Consider the following 26,316-nt stretch of genomic DNA (forward strand, 5'->3'; position numbering starts at 1 on the left):
CACTAGTCTTTGTCAAACTTTTGGGTAGTCATTTTTTTGTGTTATTTTTCAGACACATTGTAATTTAGGCATGTATTTTCAGTTCCTGTTATGTGTTACTGCCAAAAACCACCTCAATATGTGTTCAACAATATCTCCTGAGTACAGTGATACCACCTATGTATAGGTGTGTCGGGTTCTCTGGGGGCTAAATGGCCTTATTTTTAGGTAGCACATTCCAGTTTTTCAACTTGGAATTTTCACATTGGTCATCATGCACCCATGTCCTATTTAGGACATTTCTGAAGCTGGCCAATGGAGTTTACCCCCATCAAACCATATATTTTTGAAAAGTAGACACCCTAGGGTATTTCAAATGCTGGTATTTTAACACTTTCCATGCACTAATTCAACCACTAGTCTTTGTCAAACCTTTGGGTAGTCATTTCTTTTGTGTTATTTTTCACACACATTGTACTTTAGGCATGTATTTTCAGTTCCTGTTATGTGTTACTGCCAAAAACCACCTCAATATGTGTTCAACAACATCTCCCAAGTACAGTGATACCACCTATGTATAGGTGTGTCGGGTTCTCTGGGGGCTAAATGGCCTTATTTTTAGGTAGCGCATTCCAGTTTTTCAACTTGGAATTTTCACATCGGTCATCATGCACCCATGTCCTATTTCGGACATTTCTGAAGCTGGCCAATGGAATTTACCCCCATCAAACCATATATTTTTGAAAAGTAGACACCCTAGGGTATTTCAAATGCTGGTATTTTAACACTTTCCATGCACTAATTCAACCACTAGTCTTTGTCAAACTTTTGTGTAGTCATTTTTTTGTGTTATTTTTCACACACATTGTACTTTAGGCATGGATTTTCAGTTCCTGTTATGTGTTACTGCCAAAAACCACCTCAATATGTGTTCAACAACATCTCCTGAGTACAGTGATACCACCTATGTATAGGTGTGTCGGGTTCTCTGGGGGCTAAATGGCCTTATTTTTAGGTAGCGCATTCCAGTTTTTCAACTTGGAATTTTCACATCGGTCATCATGCACCCATGTCCTATTTGGGACATTTCTGAAGCTGGCCAATGGAATTTACCCCCATCAAACCTTATATTTTTGAAAAGTAGACACCCTAGGGTTTTTCAAATGCTGATATTTTAACACTTTCCATGCACTAATTCAACCACCAGTCTTTGTCAAACTTTTGGGTAGTCATTTTTTTGTGTTATTTTTCACACACATTGTACTTTAGGCATGGATTTTCAGTTCCTGTTATGTGTTACTGCCAAAAACCACCTCAATATGTGTTCAACAACATCTCCTGAGTACAGTGATACCACCTATGTATAGGTGTGTCGGGTTCTCTGGGGGCTAAATGGCCTTATTTTTAGGTAGCGCATTCCAGTTTTTCAACTTGGAATTTTCACATCGGTCATCATGCACCCATGTCCTATTTGGGACATTTCTGAAGCTGGCCAATGGAATTTACCCCCATCAAACCATATATTTTTGAAAAGTAGACACCCTAGGGTTTTTCAAATGCTGATATTTTAACACTTTCCATGCACTAATTCAACCACCAGTCTTTGTCAAACTTTTGGGTAGTCATTTTTTTGTGTTATTTTTCACACACATTGTACTTTAGGCATGGATTTTCAGTTCCTGTTATGTGTTACTGCCAAAAACCACCTCAATATGTGTTCAACAACATCTCCTGAGTACAGTGATACCACCTATGTATAGGTGTGTCGGGTTCTCTGGGGGCTAAATGGCCTTATTTTTAGGTAGCGCATTCCAGTTTTTCAACTTGGAATTTTCACATCGGTCATCATGCACCCATGTCCTATTTGGGACATTTCTGAAGCTGGCCAATGGAATTTACCCCCATCAAACCATATATTTTTGAAAAGTAGACACCCTAGGGTTTTTCAAATGCTGATATTTTAACACTTTCCATGCACTAATTCAACCACCAGTCTTTGTCAAACTTTTGGGTAGTCATTTTTTTGTGTTATTTTTCACACACATTGTACTTTAGGCATGGATTTTCAGTTCCTGTTATGTGTTACTGCCAAAAACCACCTCAATATGTGTTCAACAACATCTCCTGAGTACAGTGATACCACCTATGTATAGGTGTGTCGGGTTCTCTGGGGGCTAAATGGCCTTATTTTTAGGTAGTGCATTCCAGTTTTTCAACTTGGAATTTTCACATCGGTCATCATGCACCCATGTCCTATTTGGGACATTTCTGAAGCTGGCCAATGGAATTTACCCCCATCAAACCATATATTTTTGAAAAGTAGACACCCTAGGGTTTTTCAAATGCTGATATTTTAACACTTTCCATGCACTAATTCAACCACCAGTCTTTGTCAAACTTTTGGGTAGTCATTTTTTTGTGTTATTTTTCACACACATTGTACTTTAGGCATGGATTTTCAGTTCCTGTTATGTGTTACTGCCAAAAACCACCAAAATATGTGTTCAACAACATCTCCTGAGTACAGTGATACCACCTATGTATAGATGTGTCTGGTTCTCTGGGGGCTAAATGGCCTTATTTTTAGGTAGCGCATTACAGTTTTTCAACTTGGAATTTTCACATCGGTCATCATGCACCCATGTCCTATTTGGGACATTTCTGAAGCTGGCCAATGGAATTTACCCCCATCAAACCATATATTTTTGAAAAGTAGACACCCTAGGGTTTTTCAAATGCTGATATTTTAACACTTTCCATGCACTAATTCAACCACCAGTCTTTGTCAAACTTTTGGGTAGTCATTTTTTTGTGTTATTTTTCACACACATTGTACTTTAGGCATGGATTTTCAGTTCCTGTTATGTGTTACTGCCAAAAAAAACAGAATTTATGCTTACCTGATAAATTACTTTCTCCAACGGTGTGTCCGGTCCACGGCGTCATCCTTACTTGTGGGATATTCTCTTCCCCAACAGGAAATGGCAAAGAGTCCCAGCAAAGCTGGTCACATGATCCCTCCTAGGCTCCGCCCACCCCAGTCATTCGACCGACGGACAGGAGGAAATATATATAGGAGAAACCATATGATACCATGGTGACTGTAGTTAGAGAAAATAATTCATCAGACCTGATTAAAAAACCAGGGCGGGCCGTGGACCGGACACACCGTTGGAGAAAGTAATTTATCAGGTAAGCATAAATTCTGTTTTCTCCAACATTGGTGTGTCCAGTCCACGGCGTCATCCTTACTTGTGGGAACCAATACCAAAGCTTTAGGACACGGATGAAGGGAGGGAGCAAATCAGGTCACCTAAATGGAAGGCACCACGGCTTGCAAAACCTTTCTCCCAAAAATAGCCTCCGAAGAAGCAAAAGTATCAAATTTGTAAAATTTGGCAAAAGTGTGCAGTGAAGACCAAGTCGCTGCCTTACATATCTGGTCAACAGAAGCCTCGTTCTTGAAGGCCCATGTGGAAGCCACAGCCCTAGTGGAGTGAGCTGTGATTCTTTCAGGAGGCTGCCGTCCGGCAGTCTCATAAGCCAATCGGATAATGCTTTTAAGCCAAAAGGAAAGAGAGGTAGAAGTCGCTTTTTGACCTCTCCTTTTACCAGAATAAACAACAAACAAGGAAGATGTTTGTCTGAAATCTTTAGTAGACTCTAAATAGAATTTTAGAGCATGGACTACGTCCAAATTGTGTAACAAACGTTCCTTCTTTGAAACTGGATTCGGACACAAAGAAGGTACAACTATCTCCTGGTTAATATTTTTGTTGGAAACAACTTTCGGAAGAAAACCAGGCTTAGTACGCAAAACCACCTTATCTGCATGGAACACCAGATAGGGCGGAGAACACTGCAGAGCAGATAACTCTGAAACTCTTCTAGCAGAAGAAATTGCAACCAAAAACAAAACTTTCCAAGATAGTAACTTAATATCTACGGAATGTAAGGGTTCAAACGGAACCCCTTGAAGAACTGAAAGAACTAGATTTAGACTCCAGGGAGGAGTCAAAGGTCTGTAAACAGGCTTGATCCTAACCAGAGCCTGAACAAATGCTTGAACATCTGGCACGGCTGCCAGTCTTTTGTGAAGTAAAACAGATAAAGCAGAGATCTGTCCCTTTAGAGAACTTGCAGATAATCCTTTCTCCAAACCTTCTTGTAGAAAGGATAGAATCTTAGGAATTCTTATCTTGTTCCATGGGAATCCTTTAGATTCACACCAACAGATATATTTTTTCCATATTTTATGGTAAATTTTTCTAGTTACAGGCTTTCTAGCCTGAATCAGAGTATCTATTACAGAATCTGAAAACCCACGCTTTGATAAAATCAAGCGTTCAATCTCCAAGCCGTCAGTTGGAGGGAAACCAGATTCGGATGTTCGAATGGACCCTGAACAAGAAGGTCCTGTCTCAAAGGTAGCTTCCATGGTGGAGCCGATGACATATTCACCAGGTCTGCATACCAAGTCCTGCGTGGCCACGCAGGAGCTATCAAGATCACAGAGGCCCTCTCCTGATTGATCCTGGCTACCAGCCTGGGGATGAGAGGAAACGGTGGGAATACATAAGCTAGGTTGAAGGTCCAAGGTGCTACTAGTGCATCTACTAGAGTCGCCTTGGGATCCCTGGATCTGGACCCGTAGCAAGGAACCTTGAAGTTCTGACGAGACGCCATCAGATCCATGTCTGGAATGCCCCATAATTGAGTTATTTGGGCAAAGATTTCCGGATGGAGTTCCCACTCCCCCGGATGGAATGTCTGACGACTCAGAAAATCCGCTTCCCAATTTTCCACTCCTGGGATGTGGATCGCAGACAAGTGGCAGGAGTGATCCTCCGCCCATTGAATTATCTTGGTCACTTCTTTCATCGCCAGGGAACTCCTTGTTCCCCCCTGATGATTGATATATGCAACGGTCGTCATGTTGTCTGACTGAAACCTTATGAATTTGGCCTTTGCTAGTTGAGGCCAAGCTCTGAGAGCATTGAATATCGCTCTCAGTTCCAGAATGTTTATCGGGAGACGAGACTCTTCCCGAGACCATAGACCCTGAGCTATCAGGGATTCCCAGACCGCGCCCCAGCCCACTAGGCTGGCGTCGGTCGTGACAATGACCCACTCTGGTCTGCGGAAGCTCATTCCCTGTGACAGATTGTCCAGGATCAGCCACCAACGGAGTGAATCTCTGGTCTTTTGATCTACTTGAATCGTCGGAGACAAGTCTGTATAATCCCCATTCCACTGTCTGAACATGCACAGTTGTAATGGTCTTAGATGAATTCGTGCAAAAGGAACTATGTCCATTGTTGCAACCATCAATCCTATTACTTCCATGCACTGCGCTATGGAAGGACGAGGAACAGAATGAAGTACTTGACAAGAGCTTAGAAGTTTTGATTTTCTGACCTCTGTCAGAAAAATCCTCATTTCTAAGGAATCTATTATTGTTCCCAAGAAGGGAACTCTTGTTGACGGGGACAGAGAACTTTTTTCTTTGTTCACCTTCCATCCGTGAGATCTGAGAAAGGCTAGGACGATGTCCGTATGAGCCTTTGTTTTTGACAGGGACGACGCTTGAATCAGGATGTCGTCCAAGTAAGGTACTACTGCAATGCCCCTTGGTCTTAGAACCGCTAGAAGGGACCCTAGTACCTTTGTGAAAATCCTTGGAGCAGTGGCTAATCCGAATGGAAGTGCCACAAACTGGTAATGCTTGTCCAGAAAAGCGAACCTTAGGAACTGATGATGTTCCTTGTGGATAGGAATATGTAGGTACGCATCCTTTAAATCCACGGTAGTCATAAATTGATTTTCCTGGATAGTAGGTAGGATCGTTCGAATAGTTTCCATTTTGAACGATGGTACCCTGAAAAATTTGTTTAGGATCTTTAGATCCAAAATTGGTCTGAATGTTCCCTCTTTTTTGGGAACTATGAACAGATTGGAATAAAATCCCATTCCTTGTTCTCTTATTGGAACTGGATGTATCACTCCCATCTTTAACAGGTCTTCTACACAATGTAAGAATGCCTGTCTCTTTATTTGGTTTGAAGATAATTGAGACCTGTGGAACCTTCCCCTTGGGGGTAGTTCCTTGAATTCCAGGAGATAACCTTGAGAAACTATTTCTAGCGCCCAAGGATCCTGAACATCTCTTGCCCAAGCCTGAGCAAAGAGAGAAAGTCTGCCCCCCACTAGATCCGGTCCCGGATCGGGGGCTATCCCTTCATGCTGATTTGGTAGCAGTGGTAGGCTTCTTGGCCTGCTTACCCTTGTTCCAGCCTTGCATTGGTTTCCAGGCTGGTTTGGGTTGTGAAGTATTACCCTCTTGCTTAGAGGATACAGAATTAGAGGCTGGTCCGTTTCTGCGAAAGGGACGAAAATTAGGCTTATTTTTAGCCTTAAAAGACCTATCCTGTGGGAGGGCGTGGCCCTTTCCCCCAGTGATGTCTGAAATAATCTCTTTCAAATCAGGTCCAAATAATGTTTTACCTTTGAAAGGAATGTTAAGCAATTTTGTCTTGGAAGACACATCCGCTGACCAAGACTTTAGCCAAAGCGCTCTGCGCGCCACGATAGCAAACCCTGAATTTTTCGCCGCTAATCTAGCTAATTGCAAAGCGGCATCTAAAACAAAAGAGTTAGCCAATTTAAGTGCTTGAACTCTGTCCATAACCTCCTCATACGAAGATTCTTTACTGAGCGACTTTTCTAGTTCCTCGAACCAGAAACACGCTGCCGTAGTGACAGGAACAATGCATGAAATTGGTTGTAGAAGGTAACCTTGCTGTACAAAAATCTTTTTAAGCAAACCCTCTAATTTCTTATCCATAGGATCTTTGAAAGCACAACTATCTTCGATAGGAATAGTAGTGCGTTTGTTTAGAGTAGAAACCGCCCCCTCGACCTTGGGGACTGTCTGCCATAAGTCCTTTCTGGGGTCGACTATAGGAAATAATTTCTTAAATATAGGGGGGGGAACAAAAGGTATGCCGGGCCTTTCCCACTCTTTATTTACTATGTCCGCCACCCGCTTGGGTATAGGAAAAGCGTCGGGGGGCACCGGAACCTCTAGGAACTTGTCCATCTTACATAATTTCTCTGGAATGACCAAATTGTCACAATCATCCAGAGTAGATAACACCTCCTTAAGCAGTGCGCGGAGATGTTCTAATTTAAATTTAAATGTCACAACATCAGGTTCAGCTTGATGAGAAATCTTTCCTGAATCTGAGATTTCTCCATCAGACAAAACCTCCCTCATGGCCCCTTGAGATTGGTGTGAGGGTATGTCAGAACAGTTATCATCAGCGTCCTCTTGCTCTTCAGTGTTTAAAACAGAGCAATCGCGCTTTCTCTGATAAGTAGGCATTTTGGATAAAAGATTTGCTATGGAGTTATCCATTACAGCCGTTAATTGTTGCATGGTAATAAGTATTGGCTCACTAGATGTACTAGGGGCCTCCTGTGTGGGCATAACTGGTGTAGACACAGTAGGGGATGATGTAGTATCATGTTTACTCCCCTCATTTGAGGAATCATCTTGGGCAATATCATTATCTGTGGCATTACTGTCCTTACTTTGTTTGGACACTATGGCACAATTATCACATAAATTTAAATGGGGAGACACATTGGCTTTCATACATATAGAACATAGCTTATCTGATGGTACAGACATGTTAAACAGGCTTAAACTTGTCAACAAAGCACAAAAAAACGTTTTAAAATAAAACCGTTACTGTCACTTTAAATTTCAAACTGAAAACACTTTATTACTGAATATGTGAAAAAGTATGAAGGAATTGTTCAAAATTCACCAAAATTTCACCACAGTGTCTTAAAGCATTAAAAGTATTGCACACCAAATTTCAGAGCTTTAACCCTTAAATTAACGGAACCGGAGCCGTTTTAAAATTTAACCCCTAAACAGTCCCAGCTATATGCTTTGCTGAGACCCAACCAAGCCCAGAGGGGAATACGATACCAAATGACGCCTTCTAGAAGCTTTTTTAGTGATTCTTAGATCCTCACACATGCATCTGCATGCCTTGCTCTCCAAAAACAACTGCGCAGTAATGGCGCGAAAATGAGGCTGAGTCTATAACTAGAAAGGCCCCCAGACTAAAAAAGGTGTCCAACACAGTGCCTGCCGTTTTTTAAACGTTCCCCAAGATTATAATGCCAATTATTAGCTACAATCTGCATAATATGCCCCAATAAAGCAATCGTTTTAGCCCATAAAAATGTCTACCAGTTTTTAAGCCCTTTTTTAAGCCCTTTATTCTTTTATATTTGACTAAGAAAATGGCTTACCGGTCCCCATGAGGGGAAATGACAGCCTTCCAGCATTACATGGTCTTGTTAGAAATATGGCTAGTCATACCTTAAAGGGACAGTCTACACCAGAATTTTTATTGTTTTAAAAGATAGATAATCCCTTTTTTACCCATTCCCCAGTTTTGCATAACCAACACAGTTATATTAATATACTTTTAACCTCTGTGATTATCTTGTATCTAAGCCTCTGCAAACTGCCCCTTTATTTCAGTTCTTTTGACAGACTTGCAGTTTAGCCAATCAGTGCCTGCTCCCAGATAACTTCACGTGCACGAGCACAGTGTTATCTATATGAAATACGTGAACTAAAACCCTCTAGTGGTGAAAAACTGTTAAAATGCATTCTGAAAAGAGGTGGCCTTCAAGGTCTAAGAAATTAGCATATGAACCTCCTAGGTTAAGCTTTCAACTAAGAATACCAGGAGAACAAAGCAAAATTGGTGATAAAAGTAAATTGGAAAATTGTTTAAAATTACATGCTCTATCTGAATCATGAAAGTTTATTTTGGCCTAGACTGTCCCTTTAAGCAGAAAGGTCTGCTAACTGTTTCCCCCAACTGAAGTTACTTCATCTCAACAGTCCTGTGTGGAAACAGCAATCGATTTTAGTTACTGTCTGCTAAAATCATCTTCCTCTTACAAACAGAAATCTTCATCCTTTTCTGTTTCAGAGTAAATAGTACATACCAGCACTATTTTAAAATAACAAACACTTGATAGAAGAATAAAAACTACATTTAAACACCAAAAAACTCTTAACCATCTCCGTGGAGATGTTGCTTGTGCAACGGCAAAGAGAATGACTGGGGTGGGCGGAGCCTAGGAGGGATCATGTGACCAGCTTTGCTGGGACTCTTTGCCATTTCCTGTTGGGGAAGAGAATATCCCACAAGTAAGGATGACGCCGTGGACCGGACACACCAATGTTGGAGAAACACCTCAATATGTGTTCAACAACCTCTCCTGAGTACAGTGATACCACCCATGTATAGGTGTGTTGGGTTCTCTGGGGGCTAAAAGGCCTTATTTTTAGGAAGCCCATTCCATTTTTTCCACTTTGAATTTTCACATCCCATGCACCCATGTCCTATTTAAGACATTTCTGAAGCCGGCCAATGTAATTTACCTCAATCAAACCATATATTTTTGAAAAGTAGACTTCCTAGGGTATTTCAAATGCAGGTATTTTAACACTTTCCATGCACTAATTTAACCACTAGTCTTTGTCAAACTATTGGGCATTCATATTTTTGTGTTATTGTTCACATACATTGTACTTTAGACATGGATTCACAGCTCCTGTTATGTGTTACTACCAAAGAAGACACCAATATGTGGTCACCAACATCTCCTGAGTTCAGTGATACCACCTATGCATAGGTTTGGTGGCTTGTTTGGGGGGTGCAATGCCAAATGTCTGACATGCGTTTGTGATTTTTTTTCACATTTAACATATTTTCTTTGCCTATCGTCTTTTTGGGGGGTCTTTTAACATACCCCAATTTATTTGTTTTCCATGAATGTGCATATATTTGAAAAGTTGACACCCCAAGGTATTGTATATGGTGTGCTTTGATGCCTTTGAAGCAACCGTTTTAGCCCAAAAAATTGGAGAAAGTGTATGGTGGTTATTTTTCAATTTTCATTTTTACAGACACATTGCTTTTTGACTATGATTTAGGAGAGACTGTTGTAAGTTATTGCAAAAGAATACTTCAGGTTGTTTTCTGCAAGGCACCCTGAGTACACCTATGCCCCCCATGCATAGGTTTGCCAGGATTTTGGGAAGGTTATGTTACAATTTTATGACTTGTGATTTTAGTTATTAACAATGAGAGTATTTCTTCTGATAGGCCTATCTTTAGTTTGTGGCCTATTGCATACCCCACTTTTATTTATTGCCATGAAAGTGTATATTTTTTAAATGTTGACACCCCAAGGTATTGTATATGGTGTGCTTTGATGCCTTTGAAGCAACCGTTTTAGCCCAAAAAATTGGAGAAAGTGTATGGTGGTTATTTTTCAATTTTCATTTTTACAGACACATTGCTTTTTGACTATGATTTAGGAGAGACTGTTGTAAGTTATTGCAAAAGAATACTTCAGGTTGTTTTCTGCAAGGCACCCTGAGTACACCTATGCCCCCCATGCATAGGTTTGCCAGGATTTTGGGAAGGTTATGTTACAAATTTATGACTTGTGATTTTAGTTATTAACAATGAGAGTATTTCTTCTGATAGGCCTATCTTTAGTTTGTGGCCTATCGCATACCCCACTTTTATTTATTGCCATGAAAGTGTATATTTTTTAAATGTTGACACCCCAAGGTATTGTATATGGTGTGCTTTGATGCCTTTGAAGCAACAGTTTTAGCCCAAAAAATTGGAGAAAGTGTATGGTGGCAATTTTTCAATTTTCATTTTTACAGACACATTGCTTTTTGACTATGATTTAGGAGAGACTGTTGTAAGTTATTACAAAAACATACTTCAGGTTGTTTTTTGCAAGGCACCCTGAGAACACCTATGTCCCCCATGCATAGGTTTGACAGGGGTTTTGGTTAAAAAAAAAATAACAGGCCCAATTTTAGAAAAAAATAGAGTAGTGAAATGTAAAAATCTGGCACAGTAAAAGTAAAAAAAACAAAAACCCATCTAACAGTAAACATAACCAAAAAAAAAAAAAATATATATATATAACACCAAATGTATTTATTTTTTTAAAAATTGACCATTGTATGGTACCGCTTGAAGCAGTCCCCAATGCAGAGTGCAGGCTGTCCAGGGCAATCAGGACAGTGATATATGGTGTCCCTTCTCTTCCCCCTCTTGGTACAGACTCTGCATTTTTTTTGTGGTTTCTGCTTTGCGGCAGTAGGGGGGATTTTAAAAATAAAATGAGTTGCCCCAACTCTGCTCTCTCCCATCACCGCCCGGGGAGCAGGTGCATCATGGTACAAAATCCCAGTAATAATCTGGAGCTGAAACTGTAAAAAAGTTTTTTTAACTCTGGGGTTTGCTTTTTTGAACAACAAAAAAGCGTTGTGGGTTGCAATCTGCATTAGGTAAATTGCAACCTTTTTGTACCAGGCCCTTGTCTTCCGCATAATTAGGTAGGGCTGCAGCAGCTGATCAGCCAGATCAACCCCACCCATATGCCAGTTATAAGACTTGATGCACACTGGCTTCCTTATGATCTCAGCTCTGCCATGTACAGAAACCGCCACCGTCCTCTCTGTGTGGATGGTGGTAAGAAGGTATACATCCTTCTTGTCTCTGTACTTAAGTGCCAACAGCTCCTCTTGGCGCAGAGCTGAGGTCTCCCCCCTTCGTAGCCGGGTGCGTACAAGTTGTCCTGGGAAACCTGCGCGGTTCTTTTTAATTGTACCGCAAGCTACTGTATCAAAGCAATACAGTAGCTTGAACAAAAGGACACTTGTATAAAAATTGTCTAAGTACAAGGGATACCCTTTGTTCATTAGGGGTAATATCAGGTCCCAGACAATCTTGCCAGTGGTTCCCATATGTTCTGGGCAACCTGGAGGGTCAAGGTGGCTATCCTTTCCCTCATACACCCGGAAGGCCTGAGTATACCCAGTCTCGCTGTCACAGAGCTTATACACCTTTACCCCATATATGGAGCGTTTGGAAGGAATATACTGCTTGACTCCCAGCCTTCCCTTATACTTCATTAGGGATTCATCAACGCATATATTCCTTCCAGGTGTATAAGCCTCTGCAAACCTGGCAGAAAAGTGGGTTATCAGGGGGCGGATTTTATCAAATTGGGGATGCTCCCTAGGGGGGCACAGGCTGTTGTCGCTGAAGTGCATGAAATGCAGAATCATTTCATACCTCTTCCTCGACATAGTCTGGGAGAAAATGGGGGTAGAGCAGATGGGGCTACTACTCCAGTAGGAGCGAATGGAGGGTTTCTTTATGATGCCCATCAGCATAGTCAATGCCCAGAATTTTTTGAATTCTGGCACATTGATGGGGGCCCATTGCTGCTTTGACAAATATGTTCCAGGCTTTGCAGCACGGAACTGATGGGCATATAAATTAGTTTGGGCGACAATGTTCCCCAATATATCATCGCCCAGAAACACTTCCAGAAACTGCTGGGGGCTAAAACCTGCCACATCTATATTTATGCCAGCATTTGCTGTGAAGGGTGGGATATCTGGCCTCTGGAGATGAGGCGTTACCCACTCTTCAGCAGCAATGGCAGCAACACGCCTCCTTCTGGCAGGGGGGCTAGCAGGGGGGCTGGCAGGGGGGGTAGCAGGGGGGCTGGCAGGGGGGCTAGCAGCCACAGATACATCACTATCAGTTGAGACTGCATCTAGTGATGTATCTGAGCACATGGCAGGGTCAAAATTGGGGTCTGAGTCAGAAATAGAGGCATCTGACTCTGACGCAAGGATGGCATACGCCTCCTCAGCACTATATCTTTTCTGTGACATTTTTGTATCTGTCACAGAAAACAATTACTAAAAAAAATTAAATTAACTAAATTAATTAACTAAATTAACTAGCAAAAAAGTACAGCTATGCTACTGCCAGTGATTTATAGCGATCACTGGCAAGCTAGTGGTTAATGGCTCTGAAAATTAAATTAAATTAACTAAATGTTTCTGAAAAGAGCCTTTGGGTTTTTAAAAAATTACAACAACAAAATTAACCCCTAAAAAAATGCACAGACAGCAAAAAAGTACAGCTATGCAACTGCCAGTGATTTATAGCGATCACTGGCAAGCTAGGGGTTAATGGCTCTGAAAATTAAATTAAATTAACTAAATTAATTAACTAAATTAACTAGCAAAAAAGTACAGCTATGCTACTGCCAGTGATTTATAGTGATCACTGGCAAGCTAGGGGTTAATGGCTCTGAAAATTAAATTAAATTGACTAAATGTTTCTGAAAAGAGCCTTTGGGTTTTTAAAAAATTACAACAACAAAATTAACCCCTAAAAAAATGCACAGACAGCAAAAAAGTACAGCTATGCAACTGCAAGTGATTTATAGCAATCACTGGCAAGCTAGGGGTTAATGGCTCTGAAAATTAAATTAAATTAACTAAATGTTTCTGAAAAGAGCCTTTGGGTTTTTAAAAAATTACAACAACAAAATTAACCCCTAAAAAAAATGCACAGACAGCAAAAAAGTACAGCTATGCAACTGCCAGTGATTTATAGCGATCACTGGCAAGCTAGGGGTTAATGGCTCTGAAAATTAAATTAAATTAACTAAATGTTTCTGAAAAGAGCCTTTGGGTTTTTAAAAAATTACAACAACAAAATTAACCCCTAAAAAAATGCACAGACAGCAAAATGCAGCAAAGAAAAAGTGCACCTATGCTACTGCCAGTGATGTATAGTGATCACTGGCAAGCTAGGGGTTAATGGCTCTGAAAAGAGCCTTTGGTTCTATATTTTTTAACAAATAAAAGAAATAAATCTCTCTCTCTGCTAAATACAGGTTTCTCTCTCTCTCCAACAAAATGGCAAGTGAGGAGAGGGAGGGAGATCCACACTGATCATAGTCAATATTTACAAATATTGACATGATCAGACAAATGGGGTATTTTATTATTATTATTTTTTTTGGGTGGGAGGCTCAGATTGGGTGACCCTAGCTTGCCCCTATGATGATGCAGGCTAGGGACACCCCCAGAGGCCCCATGATGCACTGGGCATCGCCATCTTGGATGCCTAGTGAAGGGGGAGGGGGGGGCTATTTAGGGCTTTTTTTTATTTTATTCGTTTTTTTTTTTATTCCTTTTTTACTTTTATTTTACAACTAACTAAGTGCCTCGACCCACCGAGGCACTTAGCACACAAGCAGAGCATCGGAAGCGTGTCCGATCGCTTCCGATGCTCTGAAACACTGCCGGGCTCCACGTGGAGCGAAACCGGAAGTGATCACTCGTGGGGGAGTGATCAATCCGGTCCCGGCACTCGGGAACAGTATTGCAGGATGCCTAGACCTCAAGGCAAGCCTGCAATACTGTTAGAGCAGCTGGAAGCGATTTCGATCGCTTCCAGTGCTCTGTTAAACCGACGACGTATGCCATACGTCCTCGGTCGTTAAGTGCTTTTTTTCTGAGGACGTATGGCATACGTCGTCGGTCGTTAAGGGGTTAAAATTGCATGCTCTGTTTTTCTGTGTGAATGGCTCCAATATTGGTTTTGTATGATTTTTAAATTACAAATTGTGCAGTTTTGTAATGTATGCATATACTCCCTATACAAAAATGCAGTATACGCCCCTTAGCGAGACACCCTGTTATCTGAGTAAAAAGTGGCTTTATATAATTTTACCGGGAAAAAAGGACTGGTGAGCATTCTTATAGAATCTCACCAGCCCAGAGACCTTTTTAGAATTGGGGCCTTAATATCAATATCTAGTAAAAAAGTGAAAACATTTTTTAAAGATGCTGAACAGATATTAGCTTCTGAAGAATGTACTTTTGACTATCACTCTGTTTCATAATCACAGTTTCTGTTAAATCGGCTGTACATCTTTAATTGAACGTTAACTTTTCAGTAGGCCAAAATTCACCTGTGCCAGGACAAATGTGAGGTAATAATTGTAAATGTATTGTCTGCACACGTGCTGTGAAAACGTTTGCTGCAAACTTAGGCCTAGATTTGGAGTTTGGCGGTAGCCGTGAAAACCAGCGTTAGAGGCTCCTAACGCTGGTTTTAGGCTAACTCCGGTATTTGGAGTCACTCAAAATAGGGTCTAACGCTCACGTTTCAGCCACGACTTTTCCATACCGCAGATCCCCTTACGTAAATTGCGTATCCTATCTTTTCAATGGGATCTTTCTAACTCCGGTATTTAGAATCGTGTCTGAAGTGAGCGTTAGACATCTAACGACAAAACTCCAGCCGCAGGAAAAAAGTCAGTAGTTAAGAGCTTTCTGGGCTAACGCCGGTTTATAAAGCTCTTAACTACTGTGCTCTAAAGTACACTAACACTCATAAACTACCTATGTACCCCTAAACCGAGGTCCCCCCACATCGCCGACACTCGATTACATTTTTTTAACCCCTAATCTGCCGACCGCCACCTACGTTATACTTATGTACCCCTAATCTGCTGCCCCTAACACCGCCGACCCCTGTATTATATTTATTAACCCCTAACCTGCCCCCACAACGTCGCCTCCACCTACCTACACTTATTAACCCCTAATCTGCCGACCGCAAAGCGCCGCCACCTACGTTATACTTATGTACCCCTAATCTGCTGCCCCTAACACCGCCGACCCCTATATTATATTTATTAACCCCTAATCTGCCCCCCACAACGTCGCAGCCAGCTACCTACAATAATTAACCCCTAATCTGCCGACCGCAAAGCGCCGCCACCTATAATCTGCCGACCGCAAAGCGCCGCCACCTACGTTATCCTTATGTACCCCTAATCTGCTGCCCCTAACACCGCCGACCCCTATATTATATTTATTAACCCCTAATCTGCCCCCCACAACGTCGCTGTAATATTGTAATATTTTTCTTATGTTTGTAAATATTTTTTTATTTTTTGTAACTTAGTTCTTTTTTATTTTTTGTACTTTAGTTAGTTTATTTCATTGTAGTTATTTGTAGGAATTGTATTTAATTTATTTATTGATAGTGTAGTGTTAGGTTTAATTGTAGTTAATTGTAGGTATTTTATTTAATTAATGATAGTATAGTGTTAGGTTTAATTGTAACTTAGGTTAGGATTTATTTTACAGGTAATTTTGTAATTATTTTAACTAGGTAGCTATTAAATAGTTCTTAACTATTTAATAGCTATTGTACCTGGTTAAAATAATTACAAAGTTGCCTGTCAAATAAATATTAATCCTAAAATAGCTACAATGTAATTATAATTTATATTGTAGCTATATTAGGATTTATTTTACAGGTAAGTATTTATCTTTAAATAGGAATAATTTATTTAATAAGAGATAATTAATTTCGTTAGATGTAAATTATATTTAACTTAGGGGGGTGTTAGTGTTAGGGTTAGACTTAGCTTTAGGGGTTAATACATTTATTAGAATAGCGGTGAGCTCCAGTCGGCAGATTAGGGGTTAATAATTGAAGTTAGGTGTCGGCGATGTTAGGGAGGGCAGATTAGGGGTTAATACTATTTATTATAGGGTTAGTGAGGCGGATTAGGGGTTAATAACTTTATTATAGTAGCGCTCAGGTCCGGTCGGCAGATTAGGGGTTAATAAGTGTAGGCAGGTGGAGGCGACGTTGTGGGGGGCAGATTAGGGGTTAATAAATATAATATAGGGGTCGGCGATGTTAGGGCAGCAGATTAGGGGTACATAGGGATAATGTAAGCAGCGGCGGTTTACGGAGCGGCAGATTAGGGGTTAATAATAATATGCAGGGGTCAGCGATAGCGGGGGCGGCAGAATAGGGGTTAATAAGTGTAAGGTTAGGGGTGTTTAGACTCGGGGTACATGTTAGAGTGTTAGGTGCAGACGTAGGAAGTGTTTCCGCATAGCAAACAATGGGGCTGCGTTAGGAGCTGAACGCGGCTTTTTTGCAGGTGTTAGGTTTTTTTTTCAGCTCAAACAGCCCCATTGTTTTCTATGGGAGAATCGTGCACGAGCACGTTTTTGAGGCTGGCCGCTTGCGTAAGCAACTCTGGTATCGAGAGTTGAAGCTGCGCTAAATATGCTCTACGCTCCTTTTTTGGAGCCTAACGCAGCCTTTATGTGGACTCTCAATACCAGAGTTATTTTTATGGTGCGGCCAGAAAAAAGCCGGCGTTAGCTACGCGGGTCTTTACCGACAAAACTCCAAATCTAGGCCATAGGCCTAGATTTGGAGTTTGGCGTTAGCCGTGAAAACCAGCGTTAGAGGCTCCTAACGCTGGTTTTAGGCTAACTCCGGTATTTGGAGTCACTCAAAATAGGGTCTAACGCTCACTTTTCAGCCACGACTTTTCCATACCGCAGATCCCCTTACGTAAATTGCGTATCCTATCTTTTCAATGGGATTTTTCTAACTCCGGTATTTAGAGTCGTGTCTGAAGTGAGCGTTAGACATCTAACGACAAAACTCCAGCCGCAGGAAAAAAGTCAGTAGTTAAGAGCTTTCTGGGCTAACGCCGGTTTATAAAGCTCTTAACTACTGTGCTCTAAAGTACACTAACACCCATAAACTACCTATGTACCCCTAAACCGAGGTCCCCCCACATCGCCGCCACTCGATTACATTTTTTTAACCCCTAATCTGCCGACCGCCACCTACGTTATCCTTATGTACCCCTAATCTGCTGCCCCTAACACCGCCGACCCCTATATTATATTTATTAACCCCTAATCTGCCCCCCACAACGTCGCAGCCAGCTACCTACAATAATTAACCCCTAATCTGCCGACCGCAAAGCGCCGCCACCTACGTTATACTTATGTACCCCTAATCTGCTGCCCCTAACACAGCCGACCCCTATATTATATTTATTAACCCCTAATCTGCCCCCCACAACGTCGCCTCCACCTGCCTACACTTATTAACCCCTAATCTGCCGACCAGAGCTCACCGCTATTCTAATAAATGTATTAACCCCTAAAGCTAAGTCTAACCCTAACACTAACACCCCCCTAAATTAAATATAATTTACATCTAACGAAATTAATTAACTCTTATTAAATAAATTATTCCTATTTAAAGATAAATACTTACCTGTAAAATAAATCCTAATATAGCTACAATATAAATTATAATTACATTGTAGCTATTTTAGGATTAATATTTATTTGACAGGCAACTTTGTAATTATTTTAACCAGGTACAATAGCTATTAAATAGTTAAGAACTATTTAATAGCTACCTAGTTAAAATAATTACAAAATCACCTGTAAGATAAATCCTAACCTAAGTTACAATTAAACCTAACACTATACTATCATTAAATTAATTAAATAAAATACCTACAATTACCTACAATTAAACCTAACACTACACTATCAATAAATAAATTAAATACAATTCCTACAAATAACTACAATGAAATAAACTAACTAAAGTACAAAAAATAAAAAAGAACTAAGTTACAAAAAATAAAAAAATATTTACAAACATAAGAAAAATATTACAACAATTTTAAACTAATTACACCTACTCTAAGCCCCCTAATAAAATAACAAAGACCCCCAAAATAAAAAATGCCCTACCCTATTCTAAATTACTAAAGTTCAAAGCTCTTTTACCTTACCAGCCCTGAACAGGGCCCTTTGCGGGGCATGCCCCAAGAAGTTCAGCTCTTTTGCCTGTAAAAAAAAAACATACAATACCCCCCTCCCAACATTACAACCCACCACCCACATACCCCTAATCTAACCCAAACCCCCCTTAAATAAACCTAACACTAAGCCCCTGAAGATCTTCCTACCTTATCTTCACCATACAAGGTTCACCGATCCGTCCTGAAGAGCTCATCCGATGTCCTGATCCAAGCCCAAGCGGGGGGCTGAGGAGGTCCATGATCCGGCTGAAGTCTTCATCCAAGCGGGAGCTGAAGAGGTCCATGATCCGGATGAAGTCTTCATCCAAGCGGGAGCTGAAGAGGTCCATGATCCGGATGAAGTCTTCTATCAACGGCATCTTCAATCTTCTTTCTTCGGGAGCCATCATCTTCCATCCGACACGGAACATCCTCTTCTCCCGACGCCTACTAGCCGAATGATGGTTCCTTTAAGGGACGTCATCCAAGATGGCGTCCCTCGAATTCCGATTGGCTGATAGGATTCTATCAGCCAATCGGAATTAAGGTAGGAATATTCTGATTGGCTGATGGAATCAGCCAATCAGAATCAAGTTCAATCCGATTGGCTGATCCAATCAGCCAATCAGATTGAGCTCGCATTCTATTGGCTGATCGGGGTATGTGGGTTGTAATGTTGGGGGGGGGGTATTGTATGTTTTTTTTTTACAGGCAAAAGAGCTGAACTTCTTGGGGCATGCCCAGCAAAGGGCCCTGTTCAGGGCTGGTAAGGTAAAAGAGCTTTGAACTTTAGTAATTTAGAATAGGGTAGGGCATTTTTTATTTTGGGGGTCTTTGTTATTTTATTAGGGGGCTTAGAGTAGGTGCAATTAGTTTAAAATTGTTGTAATATTTTTCTTATGTTTGTAAATATTTTTTTATTTTTTGTAACTTAGTTCTTTTTTATTTTTTGTACTTTAGTTAGTTTATTTCATTGTAGTTATTTGTAGGAATTGTATTTAATTTATTTATTGATAGTGTAGTGTTAGGTTTAATTGTAAGTAATTGTAGGTATTTTATTTAATTAATTTAATGATAGTATAGTGTTAGGTTTAATTGTAACTTAGGTTAGGATTTATTTTACAGGTAATTTTGTTATTATTTTAACTAGGTAACTATTAAATAGTTATTAACTATTTAATAGCTATTGTACCTGGTTAAAATAATTACAAAGTTATCTGTAAAATAAATATAAATCCTAAAATAGCTAAGATATAATTATAATTTATATTGTAGCTATATTAGGATTTATTTTACAGGTAAGTATTAAGCTTTAAATAGGAATAATTTATTTAATAAGAGATAATTAATTTCGTTAGATGTAAATTATATTTAATTTAGGGGGGTGTTAGTGTTAGACTTAGCTTTAGGGGTTAATACATTTATTAGAATAGCGGTGAGCTCCAGTCGGCAGATTAGGGGTTAATAATTGATGTTAGGTGTCGGCGATGTTAGGGAGGGCAGATTAGGGGTTAATACTATTTATTATAGGGTTAGTGAGGCGGATTAGGGGTTAATAACTTTATTATAGTAGCGCTCAGGTCCGGTCGGCAGATTAGGGGTTAATAAGTGTAGGCAGGTGGAGGCGACGTTGTGGGGGGCAGATTAGGGGTTAATAAATATAATATAGGGGTCAGCGATGTTAGGGCAGCAGATTAGGGGTACATAGGGATAATGTAAGTAGCGGCGGTTTACGAAGCGGCAGATTAGGGGTTAATAATAATATGCAGGGGTCAGCGATAGCGGGGGCGGCAGATTAGGGGTTAATAAGTATAAGGTTAGGGGTGTTTAGACTCGAGTACATGTTAGAGTGTTAGGTGCAGACGTAGGAAGTGTTTCCGCATAGCAAACAATGGGGCTGCGTTAGGAGCTGAACGCGGCTTTTTTGCAGGTGTTAGGTTTTTTTTCAGCTCAAACAGCCCCATTGTTTTCTATGGGGGAATCGTGCACGAGCACGTTTTTGAGGCTGGCCGCTTGCGTAAGCAACTCTGGTATCGAGAGTTGAAGCTGCGTTAAAAATGCTCTACGCTCCTTTTTTGGAGCCTAACGCAGCCTTTATGTGGACTCTCAATACCAGAGTTATTTTTATGGTGCGGCCAGAAAAAAGCCGGCATTAGCTACGCGGGTCGTTACCGACAAAACTCCAAATCTAGGCCATAGTTATGCAAAGTGATGATTAATCAATCCAAACACAAAGCCCTGATGATTGTTGTGGGTATGGCCTTTTTTTTATCCTCGAGAAGGCATCCAAACTAAAGTTCTAGAATTCACCAATCTTTCAAGTGAATTTTTGAATGTGTACACTGTACAGTCTAATGGAGAATGTTATTGTGTTTTTCAGCAGACAACACAAACACACATTTTGGTGAAGTCAAGCTAACATAACAGCATCCAGACAACTGCAGACTGTCTTCCAAAAGATGTTGAAGTTATGCTCTATAAAATGTAATAATGTAATTTGTATACATAGACTAACATAACAAATGAACACGCTGTGGAACTACATCAGCTAAGGTGTCCCAGTTTTTGTCCCAGTTGCTATGTTTGTATGTTACTCCTTATCTATGAGTGGCCTAGATTCCAGCAAATGTGATCTTATAAGCCATTCCAAATATGTACTTTGCTCCACATTCATTTTTCAGATACTTAAAGTGATGTGTTTCTTGAAGGAGCCATTACAAAAATTGTGTTGAAATTCTAGCGTTTTTTTTTTTATTTTTATTTTCTTAAATATAAATTGTTGTAGTTCACGTTGTTATTCAACAGACAACTGCGCTCCCCCTCTGAATTACATTTTTATTAGGATCTTCACTCTGCACGATCCACCAATGATAAGCAATGTCAGTTGACTCACTGTTCTCAATGAATAACCCCGAACCAAACACGCATGCGTTCAAAGGCTCCATATCCCTTACCAATTGACATCAGTGGAACTCGTTCATGAATATTATTCACATGTGCGGTAAGGGCAGGAGGCATTACACAGTGACATTATTGTAAACACTGAATAGTAGATACTATTATGATTTAGTGTTTACTTGGAAGGAAGACAGACGGTAGATTTGAGCATGCGCTTTGTATTACCTCCACGGAAATGCGCATCAAGTGACTTTTATATTGTGCTCTCTGTCAAGCAGCTTACCTCCGCCCAAATATGTGATGTTTCGAAAGCACTACCCACTATGAACGTCACATTAAAGAAAACTTCAGATTCTAAGTGGGAGGAGGGAAAGTAGTTGACAGACAGGTAATATAAAAAAAACATTTGTTAAAGTTATTTTTATTTTAAAAAGGATGATGCAAATATCATTAGGATATGAAAAATAATATAAATATATATGGTGTCAGGCTATTGCTGAGTGGCATTAGATAATATATATATATATATATATATAGATATATATATATATTTATATAGTGACAGAAAGCAAGGCCTGGTTATAAATGGAAGATATGTAAGACCAAGCATTGTACATGGTATTTCTCCTTTCAGTTAAAACACCAGGGAGAGAGTGTGCATTTGATTATGCAGTTGATAAACTGTGTTCTGGGTCCCTGGGGTTGGGATAATTGGAGAGAGGGTTGGCCATTATCCCAGACAGCTATGAAGCTGTCCAGTTCAGGTTGTTTTGATTATGAAGCTAATCATAGGTTGGTTAATTAGAAGCTGTGAGGGTTTAAATAGTAGCCTCACTGAGGCTTAAGAGACAGTTACCCAGCTGGAGAAGCTGGTGTGTGTGTTAAAAGACTTTTGTTCCTGTGAACTGTAAAAGGATATTATTTTGACGAAGTACTTGTGAAATGCTGTGAAGTGTTGGGACTTGATTGTAAGTACTGCTGTTTACAAAAAAGTACTTAACATTGCTGAAAAAAGTACTTATTTGTACTATTTGTAGATGAAACTGGCTAATGTAAGTTAAATTCTAAAATCAGAATTTTCAGCTAAAACCCCCCTCTATATTCAATGCACAGAACTCCTGCTGTGACCAGATACACATCACAAGCTAGGATATCCCAATTATCCTGGCTTCAACGGAAGCCTGTAAAAAAAGAGTTCCCCTAACTGGAGGAGCGGACGGTCCGTCTGTCTGTAAGGATAATGGAATATACAAACATTCTCAAAGGATGTACTGTAGCTCATATCATCTAGGTGCTAAATTGTCCCATACTGAGTTTAAATCCATGGAATTCAAAAATAAAGTCACTGTGAAATAATAAAGAAAGTCTTTTAAAACATTTTTAACCCTGTGAGTGCAAAAAGCATATAAGAATTCAAATCTGGGTTTTAAAAAGGAGAAATTAGAACTTCATATAAAATGAATTGTGTATTTTTCAAATATTACATGTATTCTCAGATCATCATAAAAATATCCGCATATGTATTGATCAGAAACTTATACTATATTGGATAAATGTCCTATATTAAATGAATGCCTGTATTGATGAATTCAAAATGTTTTGCAAACCTTCAGGATAAAAATAAATAATGCTTTTGTTTGTTTTTCAGAATCTGGTCTGACCGGGAAATTAAAAATAAGACTGATACATAATAAATAAGCTGTCCTATAAATATTTGTCCTAAACATAAGTCCAGACATATCCACAAGCATACTGTATTTATATTAATATAGGACAACAATAGAAATGTAACTTTTAAACACATCTTCTAAAATATGATAATTAATATACTCATGTTTAGTCTCTATAAATACATGCTAAATTATATTAGATGAAACATAGATGTTGACCAAATAAGTTTATTAATATCAGGAAATAGTGAGTATATTCAATATACATTTGAAGATACATAGTAAACTGTATAAACTGTAGCAATATTTGATAGTAAAACTGTTTTTCTGTGTCTGCTGCCCCCTAGTGGACTAAAACTGGTATAATCCCAGTAAACCAAGAGATGTTCAGCTCCGAAGGGCCTATCACAGAAAGAGCATATCCAAAACATTCACCAATGATTACAAAAGAGATGCAGGCTGATCAATTGATAAAAGCTCATGCAAGAGGAAAGAGAGAGGTATTTTGCTGCTGAATTTTTGACTGAACTGGATAACATTGCTGCATATTGGGACACAGTTACTATAACTAAAATTGCAAATAACTTTCTCATAAGTGATACGAGGTGAACACATTTATCTGAAAAGTTGAAAATTTTCATACTTATTTATGTGGTAATGTAGTCATGTGTAGTTTAGAACTAGTCACATTAATGCTAAATAATTTTATGTGCTAGATAAAGGTCATAAATCTAAGTCAGGCTTCTAATTGTGGCTTATTATTGTGGAATTTCTTACAAATTATATATAAAATTCTCTAGTTGTGGTAAATTAAGCAGAGACAGTTTGTAATCCGTATTGGGCATTGAATTAGTATTATTGGCTAATGATATACTGTGCTGGGATTCTCATTTGTGTGAAGTATCTTGTATATTGTTTAACTAAACACTGTTAAAAGGACAGTCTACACCAGAATTTTTATTGTTTTAAAAGATAGATAATCCCTTTATTACCCTTTCCCCAGTTTTGCATAACCAACACAGTTATAATAATATACTTTTAACCTCTGTGATTATCTTGTATCTAAGCCTCTGCAAACTGCCCCTTTACTTCAGTTCTTTTGACAGACTTGCAGTCTAGTCAATCAGTGCCTGCTCCCAGATAACTTCACATGCACAAGCACAGTGTTATCTATATGAAATACGTGAACTAACACCCTCTAGTGGTGAAAAACTGTTAAAAAGCATTCTGAAAAGAGGTGGCCTTCAAGGTCTAAGAAATCAGCATATGAACCTCCTAGGTTAAGCTTTCAACTAAGAATACCAAGAGAACAAAGCAAAATTGGTGATAAAAGTAAATTGGAAAATTGTTTAAAATTACATGCTCTATCTGAATCATGAAAGTTTATTTTGGCCTAGACTGTCCCTTTAAGTTAGCGGTCCATATTGTGGTATTTTATTGTGGTATTTTAATGCGATTCACTGTGAGTAAGGTTACTTTTTAAGGGTATATTTTTATGATCTGTGGTATAGAATATTGTAACGGAATAAGCATGTATAATTGATTCATAATCTAGTTTCTACATAAATATAATTCCGTATGTATATAAATTTAACTAATAAATGAATTTAGGAATAAGTCTTAATTTAAATTATTTGGTATATACATTTTAATTGGAGGTTATTTTAAAGAATAATAATAAATAAATTATATTTATAACCTGGTATATACCTACAATGTAGCCTTGAATAGTGATCAATTCTACATAATTTTTCAACACCATTATTCTATAGAACCCCCCCCCCCCCCCCCCGTTTTTACTATTTTCAGACAGTGCACATAGGCTTTTTATTCCAGTATCACACAAGCAAAGTTCAAATGTTAACAAAAACTTACTGTTTTCTTTTAAATGTCATTAATTTCTGATACAAATTTGACTTCTTAGGCATACATGTAACCTAAATTTTATGACATTTAAACAAATTTATATCAATCATGCTCATTGTCATAGTTTAAACACTCTGGGGACTTTAAGTGTCTAGTATTTGTGTGTAGATTTAACTGGGCATTCTGCAAAAACACTGGACTGTCCTGTTAAATACTGGACATCTAACAATACTATTAGTCGTATTGACTCTAGCTTGCTGCTTATTCCTTAGACAAACTCTGTTTTACGTCCTTGATTGTGGCCTAGTAATTTTGAGTCAAACATGATTCAAATTGTAATTTCCTAATTTGTGTCCTGTATGCATCTTCTGAAAAATGTTGATAAATCATCTAATTAAAAATTCTATGTTAATTGTTGATTATTATATTATAATTAAAGGGACAGGAATTGGATAGAACATACAATTTTAAACAACTTTTGAATTTGCATCTATTATCAAATTTGCTTAATTTTATTGTTATCTTTTGCTGAAGGAACAGCATTGTACTACTGGCAGCTAGCTGAACACATCTAGTTAGCCAATCACAAGAGAAAAATGTTTGCAGTCACCAACCAGCAGCTAGCTCCCACTAATGTAGAATATGCGAGTATTCTTTTTCAACAAGGAATACCATAAGAACAAAGCATCTTCGAAAATAGAAGTTTATTTAACCCCTTAACGACCAAGGACATACCAGGTACGTCCTGCAAAAACTGTCAGTTAGTGACAATGGACGTACCTGGTACGTCCTTGGTCTAATTGAGCGCTGGAAGCGATTGTGATAGCTTCCAGCAGCTCTCAGGGTATTGCAGTGATGCCTCGATATTGAAGCATCCTGCAATACCGTTTTTCAAGCATCCGATGCAGAGAGAGTCACTCTGTGGCCATCTCTGCACTGGTAGTGATGGTGCCGATCGTTGGTGGGTAGGAGCCTTAGCAGGGAGGCGGGTCGGCGGAGGGGCCTGCAGGGGGCGCGCGTGTGTGTGAGCGCACACAGCAACCACTGCCACCAATGTAATTAAATGGGAAGGAGGGAGACGGGGGGGGGGGGGAATAATGATCAAAGGATCTTGGAGGGGAGAGGGAGCAGCTTCACTTCAGAAACATGCAAATTTTATTAAAAAAAACTTTTTTGGGGGAGGCAAACTGGGTACTGGCAGACAAGATGTCGGCAAATAGGTAGCGGGGGGAAGGGTTAGAGAGCTGTTTGGGGGGATCAGGGAGGTTGGGGGTTAAGGGGGGGTTCATCACAGCTGGATATTAAA

This window comes from Bombina bombina, chromosome 5 (genome assembly GCF_027579735.1).
Source record: "Bombina bombina isolate aBomBom1 chromosome 5, aBomBom1.pri, whole genome shotgun sequence".
Lineage (NCBI taxonomy): Eukaryota > Metazoa > Chordata > Amphibia > Anura > Bombinatoridae > Bombina > Bombina bombina.